The sequence below is a fragment of the Triticum urartu genome, chromosome 4A (assembly GCF_056163025.1).
Source record: "Triticum urartu cultivar PI428250 chromosome 4A, HENAU_Tu73, whole genome shotgun sequence".
Classification (NCBI taxonomy): domain Eukaryota; kingdom Viridiplantae; phylum Streptophyta; class Magnoliopsida; order Poales; family Poaceae; genus Triticum; species Triticum urartu.
In genome coordinates this window covers 582,342,624-582,353,266 of record NC_141876.1, presented here as the reverse complement: position 1 = coordinate 582,353,266, position 10,643 = coordinate 582,342,624, and the positions used below count along the sequence as shown (strand labels likewise).

Sequence of the window (10,643 nt, the reverse complement as noted above, 5' to 3'; positions counted from 1 at the left end):
ACATTATTTGTCGACCGAAGGACCAAGGGGGTCTAGGTATCGAAAATCTTGAGGTGAAGAATAAATGTCTTCTCAGCAAATGGTTGTTTAAGCTATCTGGTGAGACCGGGGCTACATGGGCACAGATTCTGCGTAATAAGTACCTTCATTCCAAAACTTTATCCCAGGTGACAGTGAGGCCGATGGACTCGCCTTTCTGGAAAGTACTGATGAGAGTTAAATCAGTCTTCTTTAATCAAACAAAGTTTGTGATTGGTAACGGTACTTCTACGAGATTCTGGGAGGATACTTGGTTAGGGGACACGCCCCTCGGGCTTCAATATCCTTCTCTATATAGCATTGTTCAGCGGAGAGACGAAACCTTTGAGACAGTATGTCATTCCACGCCTCTCAATATTCACTTCAGGAGAGCGCTAGCCGGAAATCGTTGGGAAGCTTGGGTCCATCTTGTGAGAAGATTGATGGATGTTCATCTTACTCAACGACCCGATCAGTTGTGTTGGAAACTAACTAGGAATGGAGAGTTTACGGCCAAATCCATGTATTTGGATGTTATTAACTCTAGCTCTATTCCTACTTCGAAACATGTTTGGCATGTCAAAGTACCCTTGAGAGTTAAAGTGTTTATGTGGTTTGTGCACAAACAAGTCATTTTAACTAAGGATAACTTGACAAAACGCAACTGGAATGGATCCACTAGATGTAGCTTTTGTGATCGGGATGAATCCATCAAACACCTCTTTCTTGATTGCCCTTTGGCAAAAATTCTTTGGTAGTCAGTTCACGTAGTCTTTAATATTACTCCTCCGAATAATATCAACATGCTATTTGGGACGTGGCTTGATGGGATTGAGCCCCAAACAGCGAGACACATTCGTGTAGGAGTATGCGCTTTATTATGGGCTATTTGGAATTGCAGAAATGACTTGGTCTTTAACAGAACAACAAATGCTCATTTTTTGCAGGTTATCTTCCGAGCCACTGCGTTGATCCGTATGTGGTCGCTACTCACTCTGACGGAGCCCAGGGAGCGTTTGGTTACTGGATCTATCCGATGGGAGATGGTAGCACGGACTATTTTCAACCGGTTTGGATGGCGGTCATGTAATAAGATAGACAATAAGTTTTCCTATCTTTCTTTTGCCAGCCGGTTCTAGCTTTCTTTTTGTAATTTTGCTCTTTGGGAGCATCTTTTCTTCTTATTTTTTGCGACTTTAAGACCTATTCAAACCTTTTTGCTTAGCAATAAAGGTGGTTGTATGCATCGTTCTGATACAGAGGCCTGGGAATCCCCCTTTTCGTAAAAGAAAAAAATGTGACGTCTGTGTTGCTTCTTCAAAACGTCCGACGAGTAGACCACCATCCTTTTATCTCATCATCCTATCGCCCTCCACCAATCACCATTCCACCCTAGAAAAAAAAGGTCACACTATTGCTTCCTCAAAATGGCATAAGAGTGGAGTAGAAGACAGCCAGAGTACTACAAGAAATCTGTTAATACGTGGCGGATCCAATCCGTCACCGATATGCACAAAACTGTCATGCAGGGGCATACGTGACGGATTTGAAATCCGTCATGTATATCACGTCATAATTTGACCACTGCACGCTCCTTGACGGACCATCCAAAACCGTCACGGATCATGACGGTTCCTAGCCGTCATGGATGGTAGTTAACTGACATGCTCATAACGGCGTTAACATGTGTACCACGTCATCATCTGACATGGATCTGACGTGGCAGCCCATGTAGTAGTCAGCCCATCAAATTTTTTGGCCCACTAAATTTTAGCTCAGTCCAAGATTGTCGGCCCATATAGTAATCAACCCAAACATTAGAATTTCAATCCATTATGGCACAGCCCACTAATTTCAATTCAGGACATTAGCCCATGTCTCTTTTCACTTCGTCCATGGAAATTTAAGCCAATAATAATTTGACAAAAAATATATGCTCATGTCATTAAAAAAAGAAGATTACATAAACACACTAGAAAATACCAGTACATGAGCAAAAAAAGAGCCAAAATTATTAATTTTACAAGCATATCTCAAAGAACACTATGCTACTCTACAACCAACGTCGCCCCCATCAAGCAAGGCCCAACGCTCGTCAAACATCAATCACTGGTCGTCCCACATTCCTAGCCATTTGATCCACCCCTCCACACCAAAGTCATGAGAACACATGTCTTCATTGTTGAAAATGCTCCCATAAACCAATATTTGCCACATGATAAAAACTATGTCACAATATATAATATTATAGCCAGTAGGTTAAACTAGAAGTAACTTACTACTCCCTTCATTCCTAAATATAAGTTTTCTTAGAGATTTGAATATGTACTATATACAAATAAATATAGCCTTATTTTAAAGTGTAGATTCACTCATTTTGCTCCGTATGTAGTCCATGTTAAAATTCATGAAAAGACTTATATTTAGCAAGGGAGGGAGTACACATTATCAAGTCCTATATTTTTTCACTCCCGCAATGCAAAATAGTGCAAAAGAAACAACCGACGGCAACAAAAAGGAATGATGAGCATATATAGATCAATAGAGTTGGCAGTAACCTTCACTGTGCTTATTTGACATGAAGTTCCAGACTATCACCACTAAATTTGAGTCATGCTATGAGAAATTCTGAAATTCCTACTATCAGTCTCTAATGAGTTGTGAAATATAAAAGTATACAAAGTAAGGCAAGGGAAGGCACTTTCGTACCCACTGTAAGAAATAAATAACATAAGCAATACTTTTATTTTGGTAACAAAGGCAAACATCAAAACAGAAAGGAAACAAACCCTTTTTCCTCTTAATAACGTTATTATGCTGCAGGAGAATAATAATATCACAAGTACCTTCCAACAACAACAAAAATAATACTAGCTTCTCGTACAACAATCAATGATATTGTGATGCATCCACATTGTGAACCTAAGATGGAGAAAGCAGACTACCATGATTAAAATCTTCATTTCAACCATCAAAACGGATTACCCAAGCCCTTGGTATGAAAAGAAGTGATAATTGATGTATCATGAAGACCAATGGTTAGAAAAAAAGTAGCAAAATCATATTATGTGGATTAGCATTAGCTTGCCCTAATTAAATTATGTGTAATAGTGCAAGAGAATCAGACCCACAAAACCATCAGCAACTAATCAAGCTCATACGTTCATCTCAGAAAGTGAATCCACCTCTAAACTGAAGAAAAACATGATTTGTATTCAGATTGCAACTGTCATCCAAATTTGGGGGGAAAGTGGGGCGAGGGGAGAAGCTCACTACTACTGTAGGAGGGAAGGAAGACGCAGCCATTGGTGAGCTTGTCCATGCGCGATAGGACACAGGGGCCAAGCAGGTGCTAGACTTGCTGTTCCACCTCCTCCAGCAAAGAGAGCTCGTCAGGGATGGACGCTTCGATGAGGAGGACGTCCTGTACACCGTTGGATGGGTGGGGAAGGCTGTGGGCATTAGTAGCACAAAAATTGACACTAATAAATAGTTGTATTTGACACCACAAGCAACCTTTCCAAAATACGATGATTCTCAAGAGAGAGAAAACATTGTCCAAGAAATCGAGAAACAGAGGCCAGATGCTAGATAGCAGCATAACCATTCATTCATGGAACATAACAGGTAGCAAAAGCAGCAACAGGTAATCCTTATAACTAGAGGCTAAGCATCCAACGTTGTCTACAATTAGCTACTTTATAGAAACTAACACCGGCCAATAAAAAGTAGCACAAGTACCAGATACCTATGAGGGTGTGAATTTGGTGCCAGTCGGTTGGCCAGCCTCGTGGATTTGGAGATCATTTGTTTGTACAAGTACAACTAGCAAGCACTTGACTGTTATCGGAGCCATTTCATTTGCAACGGTATCATAATAAAAATGTAATGTAAGATCTTGGTGTTGTGCACTAGCACCATAGCAACAGAAATTATCAGCAAGTACATTCGCTTCTTAAAAACTGAAAAGGAAGAATTGCATCCTCAATCAAGTATGCTGGCAGTACGAATCTGTGGCTCCAAGTGAATCAGCAATCAATTGTACTATTTGTTAAAAGAGTATTTTGTCCATGTGTAGAAACAAATACAGAAACCGATCTTGATAATATTTGGCATGCCCAATAACAAATTAAAGTACATAGTTGATAGCACAAGAAACAATTTTTCCCTAAAATTAAAAACAAGATTACCAAGCTATAGGCTGACCATATCCAGGACAAGCAATTTGTCACATCAAATGTTTACTCCGGGCAATATAGGCATAGCAGCACAACCTTACCTAGCGCCATGGCCATTGTTCAGTGGCGGGGCGTGCTTATGTTGTATTGGCACTCCTCCTTGGAGTTTGAGGATGAGGAACAACACACGCATTCGCCGCCACCATCGTCGAGCAGGACAAGCCGCAGTGGCCGCCCTCGTCCCAGACCAGCGGCTGTAGGGTGCGCCGCATCTGTGGATCCTATGGGAGGAGGTCCTCCGCGCCCGAGCATCCATGGAGATCCATCCACCGATTTAGGGGTGGGATTGGGAACTGGAGAGGCGGTACCATACGGGGTGAGCGCCATGGACACAGTGGAGCACAGGAGGAGGAGGAGGCCCATCTTTACGCAGAACCACAGGATGTGGCATCCATGGCACTTTTTCTCAACAAAGTACATGCAAAGAAAAACGACAGATAAGAAATAGCATGAACCAACAGAATCTGCAAATATAGATTTTTCTTCATTTAGATATAGAATGGTATGAGTTTCTCAATTATAAAAGCTCCCAGGATAAATGTTCCAGGCAATTACTAGATAAACAATCAGACAACATACGTCAGACTCTTTGAATTAGCAGTGCACAACTACAAAGCAATGTTTGAACTCTAAGAAGAATGGAAATTTGCCTAATACCTTTTGTTTCCAGCACAAAAAATGAATGTGCTGCACAAATCTATAATTAGGAAGGAAGCAGAACAACCTACGTCTACAAATCATAAACAACCAGTAGCGAACGAGCATCCCAGGAAGTGGTGCTCATGTCTTCTGCTGTTCGTTTTAATGGTAGACAAGGCAGACGCCCAGATACTATGCCTGTACCAACTCAACCTGGCCAATGAGGCCTGCAACCATCCTCTACCAGGAACAACAACATCCATCCATGAGAGGAGAAGAGGGGAAAGGGAGGGTACGGGACGGTGCAGAGGTACGTACTGGGTCTTGCCGGCCGGAGAAGGTCAACCGCGAAGCGTGGATACTGCACACCATGGTTGGAGAAGACGGCCGCGACGATGAGGGTACCGACGGTGGCGCGGCTGATGGACAATTGGACCCAGCCAAAAGGGTCACCGATGTACTCTGGATCTGTGGCGTTGTCTCCGCCTCCTGTACCTCAGCTCCGCTCGCCGCCAGATGGAGTTGGGCAGTGCCCGCCGCCAGCGACCTCAGGGACGTCCAAATCTGGCAGTTGGTCCCGCCACCACCACTGCCGCCTCAGATCTAGGGGTAGGATTGGGTTGCCATAGCTCGATGGGGCGATATGAATGGAGATGCGCATGGCGTGGGGTTGACTGGGGGGTTCGGGCTGGGATAGGTGGGGAGTAGCCCGACGTGGGGTGGTTCGGCGCTGGCGCCGCCGAGATGGAGCAGCGCGAGGAGGAAGGAGAAGTGGCGGCGGCACGAGGGAGGGAGAAGGGTAATTAGGGTTAGGCTGGTATGGGCTCTGTTAAATGGGCCAGCTCGAAAATTTTCACTCCCCGCGCTGGTGACTTAAAATTTTGCTTCGTGCGTGCTCTCTCACAGTTCCGGTCTCTGTTTTTCTTTTCTATATACACCTTCTTGCATCTGACTGACATGCGGGCCAAACAAAGGGCACCACACGACACATCATCAGTAGGAGCCATCTGTGGCGGTCCAAGTCGTGGATGAGGGTGTAAATGGCTGGGCCTAGTAAGCCATTCCATGACATTTTCCATGACGGTCCCTGAATGTCTGTCATAAAGGAGCTACCATTTTGAGGCCCATTTGTTGCTTGCTAGTATGTGACGATTTTCATGACGGTCTACGAGAACGTCACCACAAATCCGTCATGGATTAACAAGTTTCTTGTAGTCGTAGGAGCAACGGTCAGTAGAGTAAGAAGAGTCAATAGTTGAAGTTGCAAACTAAACATGTCGTAGTTTCGGTGGTCCATTGTTTAACAAACAATGCATGAATAAGATTGGATCACCAATTAAACAAAGCATTTAACATGATGTGATATGTGTACTAGTGGACATAACTGACGAAAAAGGGTTTCCCCTGCTTTATATTATAAAGCAACCACCATCGCAATACATCCGAGCATACAACAAAAAGGAAACAAAGGGAAAAAAGGGTAAAGATACACGATGCTATAGAACGGCTAATGGGATTCAAATGCACCAAGAAAAGGCTTGAGCATTGAAGCCCTCGTTGAGCTCCACACCTTGCCATTGATAAGGTGAAGGCAAGAACACTACTCGCCGCCGGAGGACGACCACATTGTCACCTTCCGTGAACCACCACTGCAAAGCCTCCATCCACCTCCGCCACCAAAGAGGCCCATTGCCCTCTCGTCCTGGACCATAGGATGCCATGCCGTTGGTAGGCAGAACTGCTCACCCCTGAGCACGCATGGCCGGCCTAGACGGTGGCTCGGAAGGACGAAACAATGGCGACCCCACCAAGCAGAGAAATCCCTCTATCAACACATCATCTACTGCAAAGAGCGTGGTACCTACTACAAGCCATCGAATGGGGACTCCACTGAAGATTATTGACGACCCACTTGCTCAGTAGCTCACACCACCACCTCCATCGACCCAAGGCGGCGCCTTCAAGAAGAAAAAGACGCCGGAGTGTCATTGCCTCCCAATCCAGGAGATTTTGGGCTTTCACCCGGGGCACGGAAGTGGAGGGCGAGGGAAAAAATCACGACGTCGCCTTCAAGAAGGGTAGCAATGCCCAGAGCATTGCCGGCATCATGGCCGCCGACACTGGCCAGGAGCTTCCCCCGATCCAAAGCCCACGCCCACCTCGGCCCACCTAGCAGCGGGCTAGCAGGGCAAGGTGTACCTAGAGCAGAGGAGGATGTCGTCTTTAGCTCGATGCACGGGGCCAGTGGGGCAATCCCATCCTCGATCCCCACGTTCGCCGCCACCTTGCTAGCCGAGCAACCAAGGAGGCGCCCGGAGCATCCGCACCAGCCACCCGCCACCAGAAGAGAGGCGCGCTCACCGGAAGAGGTTGCCGCGTCAGATCCGCGTCCACCACGCGTGGCCCGCGCCCCACCCTCACATGCCTGCGGAGAGGGGAGGAGCCCCCAGGCGGCACGCGAACCACCACATCCGCAAAATCCACCACCACGCTGCCCCACAGCCACCGAGGAGGGGAAAACAGAGTATTTGCAATACACTAGTTGATCATAAATGTTTTAGAAAAAGATGAAATGTTTAGCAAATGATTGCTTGTCCAAATATGTGAAGATAAAAAAAAGTTTTGGCTTAGAACAGTCACTAAGCATTGCTTGCCCAGATATTACCAGAAATCCAGGTAATATCTCAGAATTAACTATGACGCATATGCTATTTAGTTACTATGAAATGATTTACTTCCAACCAGCAAGAGTAGAATAAAACTTTTGAAATTGAGGAGCAACATAGTACTTTGGCCCTGTTTGGTTCGGCTGTGGATTTCTAAAAGCAGCTGTGAAAAATCTGCTGTGGAAAAACAGCTATGAAAAATCTGATGCGAAAAAGATGTAGGTCATTTGGCAAACCAGCTGATACAGCTTTTTCAGATTTTGGCCCGCAGCGGAATCAGATTTTGGAAAGCACGTCCTGAGCTGCTTCAGCTTTTGGTTCAGATTTTGGCAGTGGATTTCTGGAATCGGATTCTGCTGGATTCGCCCTTTGGTTTAGATTCTGCTGTGCGGCAGCGGAATCTATCGATAAAAGCTGAACCAAACAGGGCCTTTAACCGCCAATTATTTTATAGCAGCTGATGCAACATGTGGGTGACAGTTACAAATCTCTCGAGTCGAACCCACCGCATAGGTGCCTTGTTCTACCAAGAGATGAACAAAGGAGCGCGCGGCAACCCCTACAGCAGTTCTTTGTACCGCCTAGAAAGGCACGAGATAAAAAACAAAACCAATAAAAGATCAGACGAGACGGAATTGGTAACATGAACGCCTTTTCATGTTTCTCAGATGATCGCCAACTTAACAAGACAACGTTCAGTTTTCATTCCAATAATAAATTTCCTTGCGTTACAGCCATTTTGTTTTCAAAATCCTCACTCTGCACCATGCACCATAGAGTTTCCCTTCGTGCTATCTTGAGATCCAGGTGCATATATCAAAGAGTAAACCACCATGTCTTCGCCTCTTTGGCAGCCACATGCCAGCGAAAAGAACCCACCTAAAGTAGCATTCCCTTCTTCCACGTGCCAAACCCACCAAAACCCATCATAGCAGCAACATCAAGGTCAATGTCCTCCCGTCCACTCTGGCTAGCTTGCGCTTTCTGAAACCATTTTTTATCTGGTCATTATGAATTCTACTGAGGACAAGGCGTCGATCTGTTGGCTGGGCAGCTGAGGTAGCTGCCAGCCCACCTGAGTTCGAGCCCCGGCTTTGAGGATAATAACCTGATAGACAATTCAGTCTTCAGTCTTCAGTCGTTGTTTCGTAGGTATATATAAGAACACAATCAACGGAAGTATCTCCATATATGATACACATGTATATATACACCAGTTTTCACTGCTTTATGGATGACGGGTCCACCAAGTATTTGTTTCTTTAAATTGTTTTCGGTGAATTAGATTTTGCGTCAGGTAAGATTGATCAATGTCCTTTGTTTGAGGAAACAAGTTATAAAAGTAATTCACCAGTCCATATGTTCTTTCGGTGGATAGGATTTGACGCACTGAATGCACTTGTTGCTCTGCTAGTGTTCTCCGACCTCATATAAAGTAGTAGTCCTACAAGAGAACCACAAAGTGTGCTCTCACTCGCCTACTTCGAGTTGTGAGTGAGTAAAGTATGCGGTATGCGCACACCACCGCACTCACTCACAAGATATCTCTCGATAGAAGATCCCCCGTTTAGTATTTGGCATGAGATGGATCAACATAGGTATGTGAGGCATCGGGAGTTCTTCATATGCTGAGCAAGAATATCATCCTCGTGCATGAACCATATATTGCAAGGTTTGCAGAATCCACCTTTGTGCAAATAAGGAAGCTAGTGCCTTATTTATGCCATGTACCCATAGATGAGCCTGGAGCCAGGGGGGTGGGCTATTTCATACAAAAGAGAAAGCATCACAAAAAGTGGCCTGGTTATTTCATCGGCAAAGTTTGTGTAACAACTTTTTTTTTAATTTTCATGAACACACTAGAGTTAAATGTAACCATCTTCAAATTTCTTTGGTGTAGTGTTATTCATTTGGAAAAACGAACTGCGGATTGGCTCGGCACCTCCCTCCCCACCGAACGCGCTGCGGGCCACTCCGGCCACGGCGGCCACCCACCCGTCCTACCCCCTTTACTCCGGCTGCCGGCCTAGGGGCTATGCCGCCTCGCTCCCCTGCGAGTGCTCCAGCTTCGCCGGCTGCGAGCGCTGGATGGGAGACACCCGAAAAGGAGGAGATCCAGGGTGGATCCAGCGGTCCGTCGGAGGTGCCGGCGACCCCTCTCACCCCGTCGCCGCGGTTTCCCCGGAGCCCAAGCTGTCAGCCGTCTGGATCCGGGGCAGAGCTCGAAGACGCTGGCTTCGGACCGGTGGTTGGAGGCGTGGCTCCCCCATCTGAGCGCCCCCGCCTAAAATCCATTGTGGTAAGTGTGAATCCCCCTCCCTCTCCGGTCACCGACGACATTGAAGATGGATGGGAGATCCAGCAATCGCGCAAGAAACGCCGCGCCAGCCAGGATCCGTTTAGTGCTAGGCAGAAAGGGAGGAGCCAGCCACCTTGCCACGGCCGCTCCCACGGGCACTCGGCGGGCAGGGACGCCTTTTTAAGCAGATTCAAGAGCCTCTACTTCCGTTGCCTCAGCCCCCGCCACCGTAGACTAGACTGTAGAGACCCTCTCTGGTGCATAATCTGCAAACGTCAGGGCCACTTCGGCCGCGAGTGCTCTGTGAATCCCCGCAACAAGGTGGCTGTTGCCCCTCCGCGTTCCCCGCGCCGGCCAGTCCACGAGCGCCTGACCTTTCCACCTCCGCCTGCACCTCCGCGCCAAGCTATGGAGCCGGGCTCCCTCATCAACCACGGCCGAGGCCCACGCAACAGCCACAAGGTCATCGCCTCCTCGTCGGCGATGGAGCATCAGCTCTTCCTGCTGGACCAGCACACGGTTGTGGTCACCGCGGTGGGCACCAAGGCGCATGCGGCGAGCCCGCTCTCCCTCGGCCACGCGATCGACCGCGAGCTCAAGATCCCCCCACACCTGCTCCGCATCACCAACCACGACCCTGAAGACTTCTTCGTCTACTTCACCATGCCGGCGCACAAGGACTTGGCGGTGCGGCGCGGCTCGCTGTCGGTGGACGGCGTGCCGTTCCTGCTCGAGCCATGGCGGGAGGACGCCCACGCTGTCCGGCTAAAGTGGATGTTGCAT

The 10,643-nt window shown here is 47.1% G+C and overlaps 1 long non-coding RNA gene across 1 annotated transcript; it reads right to left on the bottom strand.

The window, feature by feature from the left end:
* Positions 1–1,912: 1,912 nt before the first annotated feature.
* LOC125510830 (uncharacterized) lies at positions 1,913–5,713 on the bottom strand. Its single transcript, XR_015602175.1, has 3 exons — positions 5,214–5,713; positions 4,298–4,655; positions 1,913–3,442 (listed from the first exon to the last, which is right to left on the bottom strand). It is a non-coding gene; the product is annotated as an uncharacterized LOC125510830 (long non-coding RNA).
* Between the last annotated feature and the right edge of the window lie 4,930 nt (positions 5,714–10,643).